The following is an 8828-nucleotide window of genomic DNA, read 5'->3' as shown; positions in this document are numbered from 1 at the left end:
GTTGAGCAAGTGTCCTCTAGTCTACCGATCTATGAAGATACAAAGTTGTATCTAGACAAGGACATCAAACTGAAGTGGCAAGAAGTCAATGAAACATTCGCAAGCACTTTTTGGGAACACCTCGAAGACCGTCAGGTGTACATGAACATTCACAAGTCCGGCTTGTACCGGATTGCATGCAGATATCCCGTGTTCCCATGCACGGACATGATACACTAGATCATCTCTCACACTAATCTCGAGACGATGACCTTAAGCAGTGTCAGTTGGACGAAGCTTGCAACCTTTTGGGAACAAGACTATAATGAGATGTATCAAATGTCAAAGCCCGTGAACGTCATGGAGACTCCATTCAGCTTACCCAACAATAGTGCTAACTCCAGAGACATTTTGAAGGATTTGGTAAAGGAGCCAGCTCGTTTCAGGATGACACCCAACCAAGTCTACAAGACAAAGATACTAACGAAGGCGTACCAATACTTGATCATATTTGCTTGTCGATTGTATGGCCAAGAAAGCACGAAAACCTTCCCATGGAGTTGAGTAGTTTCACTAGACGAAGTGGCTAGAGAAGGAAAACCATGTAATTGGTCTGGCATACTGGCTCATCAGTTGAAGGAGCAAGTCACGAAGGCTCGACAGTCACCTGGATGTATGCATGCAGAGATTTACATGTTCGCCTACATCCTAGATGCATTCTGTGCCCGACACGAGTTCCCAGGCTTGGAGTGGGCATGGTCACTGGTGGAGACTGCTGTGAACACATATTTCAAGTTGTTTTCTGAATGCAGCTTCAAAGGAGTAATCACACGGTTGTCTGATCATTTTGTCGTCCCTTTGTACAAGATGATATTCAAACAAGATCCACCTTGCATGTCAAAGAAAGAAATGGAGGCATTGATAGGTATTGCATATTGGTATGCCTCACTGTCCGGAACTTTCATCCGAATGTTCAGTGCGGAAAAGCCTCCGCATGTTCTGCCAAAGTTTGCTTTGGACATACTTGTCATGCAGGAAGTAGCCTATCATGTCTCAGCAAGATTGACAGCTAGACTGTAGCAGAATAAGAAGGCACCTTGGCCCACTCTTCTGTTGCAGATTGGGTTATATGAGATCCAGAGTATCAAGCAAGCAGATGTTGAAGCAGAACTAATGAAGAAGTACATGTTCAACCTCCAAAGCTACAATTCGTATGACCCACATTGCATTGTGAAGGATCACTGCATGAGAGTTCAGTTCAACTGGATCTACGGGGTGTTTCATTGGGCTGAGGAGGACCCATGGAGATATTGCTACAGTTTCTCCAGACCCAATGAACCAGTCGGATTCATTGTGGAGTGGTTAGCGAAGTAGCGTGAAGCAGCATCATGGAGAGCACCAGCAGTAGCAGCAGTGGCAACAGAGCCAAGCATACCAATGCACGATAAAGGGAAGAGGAAGATTATTGATCGCATGGAGGAGGAAAAAAGCTACAAGTTTCGAGCAGATCCACTTGTAGAGAAAGCAGCTATGGCTATAGAGGCAAAGAGGCAGCAGCGCAACAAGCGAATCGTGTGAAGGCAGAAGGATAAGAAGAGAATGGAAGAAGCAAAGAAGGAGTTGCATGAGCTGAGAGAGAAACTCTGAAAGGAACAAGAACTGCGCAAACATGAGAGGGAAGCGCAGCAGCATCAGATATAGCAATGGGTGCATCATGTACAAACAAACAAAGTAGCACCCGTACAAGTAGTTGATTCATCTGAACAACTAGCATCAGGTGAACAGGGTGAACCATCATAGGGGCAAGACTTTTCTCATGAGATAGAACATGCACTTCAACATTTAGATGCAGGCATGGAGTAGCAGAAGTTGGAACAGGACACGAACCTCATGCCTCACCACAAAGAGGTCAACTCACCCACTTCAATGCATCCAGAAGAAGAGAAAGTCTTGGATGAACAAGGAGGCACTGAGATCCTTGGTAATCAACCAGAAGAAGAGATGCACAACATCTTGTTTGATTAATCCCAACATAGAGTTGTGTAGTCTTGCAGAGTGTCAACTCCGGAGGATCAAACATCCCCTGCGCAAGTTGAAGAACGAGTGATCGTTACTGATGTGCGCAAGCATCCAGCTGCTTTGGCCGATGCAACCAAAGTGTATGTCGAAGCCACTAGCTCAAGTGTTTGTTTTCTTATAGCTGAGAATGAGTGAATGGCAAAGGAACTACAGTTGGCCAAGTAAGGAGGAGACTTGGTGACGATGTCCGCCTAAGCTGAATTGAAGAAGGCAATACTAGATGAAGTATTGTCCCTTGAAACTGTGATGCGAGCATTGTACTCTAAGTTTGGTACCGTACACAAGGCGGTCGTCCATCTCAATGGATGGCAGTGGTGATGTGCTAGGAGAGCACGCATCTTGACGAACATACATGTTGTTGTTGATGACATGCAAATATGGACGATGAAGTACAAGGGAACCCCACTTCACTTGCCAAAGATGATGAGGCCAAATGCGGTCGCACTGAAAGCACGTCTCTGAAGTCAGATCCGGAACTGTGAGGACCTCCTGCAACTCATCACTAGCATACAAGCTTCCCATGCACGAGTATTCAAGAAGATGGATGTTGTGGTGCACACACATGCAATCCCATCACTGGGGACTCTCACCCAGGCGAAGACCAAGAAGTAGGTCCGACTAGAGCTTGACTCGTACTTTGACGAGTTGATGCACATCACCACTAGCACAGACTTTCCTATCAGTGTAGACATCATGCACAAGTATGTTGCTAATCTAGCCACATTGAAGAAAATGATGTGCATGCTTTCAAACAAGTTAGACAAAGGAGCCCGAGCAGTGTACCCGGATGCTATGGAGGCGAAGGTTAGGTTTTAGACGGAAATCACCGTGGAACACATGGACACTATCAAAGACTATAGAGCTTGGCATCAATATGTTACTATTGATCAGCGTGAGGATGTTGAGCAGTTGGACTTCTATAGTTGTCTAAGTTAGAGTGATGTCTAGTTTGGCTTGCTCAATCCATTGTGTTCACATGGGTACATGTGCATTGTAATGTTGAGTCATGTCAAGTGTAATTCAAGTGTCAATAGTGAATGTAGCAGTCATAGAGTAGGTGAAGAGTCATGAGGGTAGTTGAACAGTCACAAAGGGGAATGTCAAGGACCACCCCACCCTTTGCTATAAATAGTCCCTCAGAACTCATTGTATGGGCTTTTGGTCAGCCAAGCTTCTATTAAGACTATTTTGAAGAAAGAATGGATAGTATTGGAACACGCCTTGGCTTCTCCACTGCACAGAGTTAGTTCATCTCTTTGGAGGAGCAGGCGGATGTGGTTGTAACGCTTCATTGTTGGGGCTAGCGGGTTTACATGGATGTATTGTATGATTGGGACTTACACTTCTTTATATAATAAGAGCCAACACATTTTCATGCATATGTTGTTCTTGTAGTTGGACTGCTCCGGTTGCTTAGCAATATATGTTGTTTAACTTATGTATTTGTGTATGAACTACTTCGTATGCAATTATATGAATCTTGTTGCAAATGTGTTGTTGGTTTAACCATCACTTTGGATTGTCGACTGATCTGCTTTCCAACTTGTGATGCATCTTTACTCGTGTGTTCCCTTCTCAGCTGAGTACTGAAACAGGTTGCTAAAGGGTGCACTCATCTCACCCCTTATGTGTTAGAACCTCTCATTCAACTTCCTTGACTCACTGCAGCGGTCATACCCTTGCTACTAATAGAGTTATCTTACTTGTCTCTGTGCGAAATTGTGGTCAAGGCATTATCTTACGACCCACTACTGGGACTCCTACAATAAATGGTCTGAGGTATAATTGCGACTTCTTACCGGGGAGATCCCCTTGACATGTTGGTGGGTCCAACACTATCAACATTTCTAGCGCTAGAAGGAGGACCAGATGACAAGTTGTGTCCTCTCATCCAATTTTGAACCTTTGCATGCCTTTCATGGATTCTTGCACTCTTCTCCCCCCACGATGTTTTTCGAATCATGAAGATGTCTCCATCATGGGGGATTTTTTCGATCTCTTGTCCACTTTCACGTATGATGGTGAAGGTGAAGTGGCATGGCCTAAGTACTTACATGGCTTTCTTTCCATGCTTCATGAGGAATATGGGTGTTCTGACGAACAAGCCAGCTTGTTGCTTTCACACACACTTCATGAATCCCCACGTAGATGGTTTCTCAGCCTACCGGCTGACACCATGCACTCACTTGAGCACTTTTGTGATCTCATTGAAGACACTTTCTATCATTTTGATCCAGACCATATTGACCGGAAACTGTTATAGCAATGGAGGGCTCTGCATGAATCAGTGATTGATTTTTGGCAGCACTTCCGTGACTTATAGTTTCAAGCTCTGAGGAGCCAGATGAAATTTGCTTATCTTCGGGACCGATTTGACTATTTCCTTAAGAAATATGCCCGTCCCAACAGGAAGTTTGAGATCAAGCATCGCTCAACATTCTTCACTGATGGAGCTGCGCAATCTCATGTGGATGTGGGCACTGTCTCGGCGAACTGTCTGCCTCCTTCTCATTCAACAGCTCCACCACTGCCCAGTGATGTTGAATATCATGCTCACACACCTGTTCATCTTTCACATTCTCCCAACATCACTTCACTCAATTTTCGCGTAGATTTGGTTGTGAGTCCTTTGAGTTCTCATATGAATTATGTTCTATGACCTCCATCTTCGCACTTGGGTGTTCCTCCAAATGATGTTGTCTTATGTTCATCTATTCTGGACTCTTCACTTGTTGTGAACAAGGAACAATTCATTGACAGAGTTGATTTTGCACAACCAACATGCACTGTCATTCATGAAAAGTATGAGTGGGAGCTTGAGCATCAACACTCGACGAAGGATGACTCCCTTTCGTCCAAGCCCCCTTCGTTCTTTCCTAACATCTTTGATGAACTTGCCATCCATGATTTCGCATGTGTGTCTTCATCCACGGATACACCCATTGTTGGTCACTCGCAGGACTCACCGGATGTTGGTCCATCATTCGACAATGGAGAGGATAAGCTATTCATTGAAAATCCACTTGATCTTTCATCTATCTTTTCTGGAAACATAAAGGATGAGTTTGTTCGCTTTTCATCTACCCCTCTGTTTGATTCATCTGATCATGATGATGCCAATGAAATCATTGATTTTTCTGATCATGGCAGTCGTAATCCATTTGTTTCCATATTTGATCACGGTCATGACTCTATCACAGTTGATCTTTTGAAGCCACCTGTTATGATGATCTACCTAATGATGAAGTTGAAACAACCAAGACTGTCGAGGCACTTTAGCCCAAGCTGATGGTTATGTCAGGTCCTTGCTCTCTTGGGTTTAGTCTCACTTCCAATCAGGAAACTGTTCAACCACCCAAGGCTCCTCATCACTCATCCGTATACATTGAAGATCCATCTCACACACAGATCACATCTCCTCCACTCGAACTACACGATCCCATCACTCATGCATTAGAGGAATCTTACATTACAAGCACATGTGTACGACACAAGTTATCTTTGTTTCTTTCGTTTGCTTGCATGTCTCAGTCAAGAGTGTGCTTATGCTTCCAAGTTTCACGTAGTGTCACACAACACCATGACAAGTCCACGGACTGCTCGTCATGGAGTTGTACTCACTTATGTCCCATGGGCACTGTTAGACACGAAGTGTGGTTGTCTTCATTGTTATATCTTTCTTGTTTGTTGGTTTGCACAACTGGGTTGCTCACGGACCAAGCCTTCACCAACATGGGTCAACCAATGCGTCAGTGGCTGCATTAGAAATATCACTTCACGTGTTCAAGCCCATGCACTGTTAGTGTAGGAGTAGGAGTAGTGTTTGCTTTTAGTTAATTTGCTTGCATGTTTGTTTGCTTGCTTGCTTGTTTTCTTGCTTGTTTGCTTACTTGCTTTGTTTCCACTTTTACTTCTACTTTTGCATTGCTTTGATGTTTGTTAGTTAGTTTGTTTCATTCGTAGGTTAGTTTTGCATGAAACCATGTATGACTCTTGAAACGAGCTGGGCGAAGTACAAGAGGGCTTGTACGACTATCACTACTTGGTTATCTGTCATCTTCCTCTGTATGAAGAACTTGTTACTTTTAGTCCATGATACATCGAAGGAAAATATTCATTGTTCGAAGTGAACCTTGGTGAAAACACAACGCTTGTGTGCTAACTAATGTCACCTTCTCTAGTCATTTGTTTTTGGGTTAACCCCTGTCAGCTCAGTCAAGTAGAGTAAGGTGAGGGGAAAAATATTAACATGCATGTCAGATATATAATAAAGTACTTCTCTTCTAGAAAAACATCTTCTACTCTCAATAAGTTGGGATCCCTCTTCTGCCTCTATAATGAATAAGTGCTATGCACAGTTGAAAAAAATGAAAAATGAAAAAATGAAAACTCAAAAAATGAAAAATGAAAAAAATGAATAAGGCGAAAGAAGAGAAAGGCTTCCTGCGTAGGGAGGTGATGCAAGTAACTTTGCTGGGGTACTGACCAGGTTCACTGGAAACGGAGCCATGCTTGTGTTCTTATGTGACTCCACTGGAGTACTGTCCAGGGCTGCGCGCAGTGGAGCAACACCAGAGATGAAACTAAGACTTTGACAACTATACTGCTCGTGCACCTAGATACCCCTCAACCCCAATAGAAACAATTGTGTTGCCTGGCTTGGAATGTGTGTCAATCGACCAAGATTTTGGCAGATGCTACATCTTACAATCAAGCCAATGTGAAACCAAGATGAGCTGAGAACTGAATAATACTTCCAGAGGTGTTAGACTTGCTTTTCGCGAACAAGGTCCATTCAAAGAGCTGGAGTTCTACTAGTGTGTCACCAAGTGTTGTAGCGGCTACAACCACCCTCCAAAATTTTTCCTTAACCGATTTTGGAGCCTCCCTACCAACCTTACACAAAACTTTGCCTTGCTTTGTCAATTACACAAGCTTCAGTGTTTTTCATGCACAAAGGCAGCCTGTCGAGCACAGTTTGATCCATTCCCCTCACAAGTTGTTCACCCAGGCTTGGTCCAACTGTAGGCTAAGTAGTGTCCCCTAGAATATTGTGCATTTCTGGAGGGCAACCAGCCTTCCCTCCAGAAATTGCGCAATCCTCTCTGGCAGCCTGCTAGGCTCCAGGACTGTGCAATCCTACCAGTCAACACTCCTAACGAGATTTGTGCAAATTTCCTCGGCGGGGCTGCTCAGCCCAGGATTTGTGCAATTCTGGGTAGCAGTTAGTTGCTCTGCCCAGAAATTGCGCAATCCTCCTGGGAAGTCAGCCCAACTCCCAGCCAGAAATGCGCATTTTTCTCAAGCAGTTGAGCAACTACATGCATGAGTAGTCCAATTGACCAGTTCCGCACGGGACTGAGGAAAATTGACTTGCATGCATGCATGGCTAGTTCTTCCCGGAATAACAAAAGGAAACATGAAAAAGGCATCCCATGATTCAGGGAGCTATTTTTAGCAGTCGGGGGTTACATGCAAAGTTGTTTTAGAAGTTTCCCTCCAAGTGTCGCTTTTTTCTAGATTTGTGGCATGCACATCATGAGCCCAAACTTATTTATTCAACGCATCAGAGCTCATTCTTTCACATCAATTTTGGAGCTCTGACATCCCACAGCACATCCAGAACTCTTTGACACATTCGGCTCAGCGATTCATAGGTAAGTGGTCTCAACTTGTCTTTTTCAACATTTCTGTCGCTTTTTGTGTATTCGCTTGTATGAGTGTTGTTTGCTTGATTTCTTTGAACACTTGTTGTCATTTACATGTATACTATCTTGTCCTAGCTCTGTTTCAGTTTTCGTTAATATCTCACTACTGTCGCATGCATGAAATTGTTTTGCACGAACGTTCGCCCAACCGACGAATTGCTTCACCCACATGCATGTTGATCTGTTTGTTGAATCTTTCATTCATGTTTTTCATGCACTGACAATCACTTTTGCGATCACTTAGTGTCGCCATGCATTCACTATCTTATTTGCTTTCAGTTTCCCGTTGGCAAGTCGAGCCAACCTTGGCCCGGACTCTACCTCACTGGGACTGCTCTGCGCAATCTGGGGAAGGAAGGCTCTGCCTTCCTCTCCAGAAATGCGCTTTTTTTCCCAGCACTGGCCTCCAGGACTATTTTAGTCATTTCTGGAGGATAGTGAACAGTGGCCCAGGAAATTGGGCAAATCAGTCCCAAGGACTGCAGTCCTTCCTAGCTGGAACTGTGCATTACACAATCCCAACAGCCAGCAACTAGTCTGGATTGCACATTGCACAGATCCAATAGCCAGTCCTGCCTCCCAGATAGTCAAGATTTCCTTTTGTGCAATTTTGGCACCCAATCGCCCAGCCTCCTAGAAGAAATTATGCAATATTGCTCATCAGTTTCCGAGGTATGTGTTGTGTCATTCCCCGGAATTTGCTTTGTTTTCACTAACAGATTTCTTTCCATGCATGTTGCTTTTCTTCAGATCTTTCAGGTGTTCATTAGTGTCAATGGCTTCCAAGAGAACAGGATCTCAGGACACTGATGGAAATGCAGCTAGAGCAGTATTTGAGCAAGTGTCCTCTAGTCTACTGATCTATGAAGATACAAAGCTATATCTAGACAAGGACATCAAATTGAAGTGGAAAGAAGTCAATGAAACATTCATGGGCACTTTTAGGGAACACCTCGAAGACCATCAGGTGTATGTGAACATTCTCGTGTTCCCATGCACAAACATGATACATTGGATCGTCTCTCACACTGATTCTGAGACGATGACCTTGAGTAGTGTTAG

This window comes from Pinus tabuliformis, chromosome 7 (genome assembly GCF_031772625.1).
Source record: "Pinus tabuliformis cultivar Carrire ecotype Pingquan chromosome 7, CPIR1, whole genome shotgun sequence".
NCBI lineage: Eukaryota > Viridiplantae > Streptophyta > Pinopsida > Pinales > Pinaceae > Pinus > Pinus tabuliformis.
The sequence above is the reverse complement of the archived record's forward strand: the minus strand, read 5'-3'. Positions refer to the sequence as shown.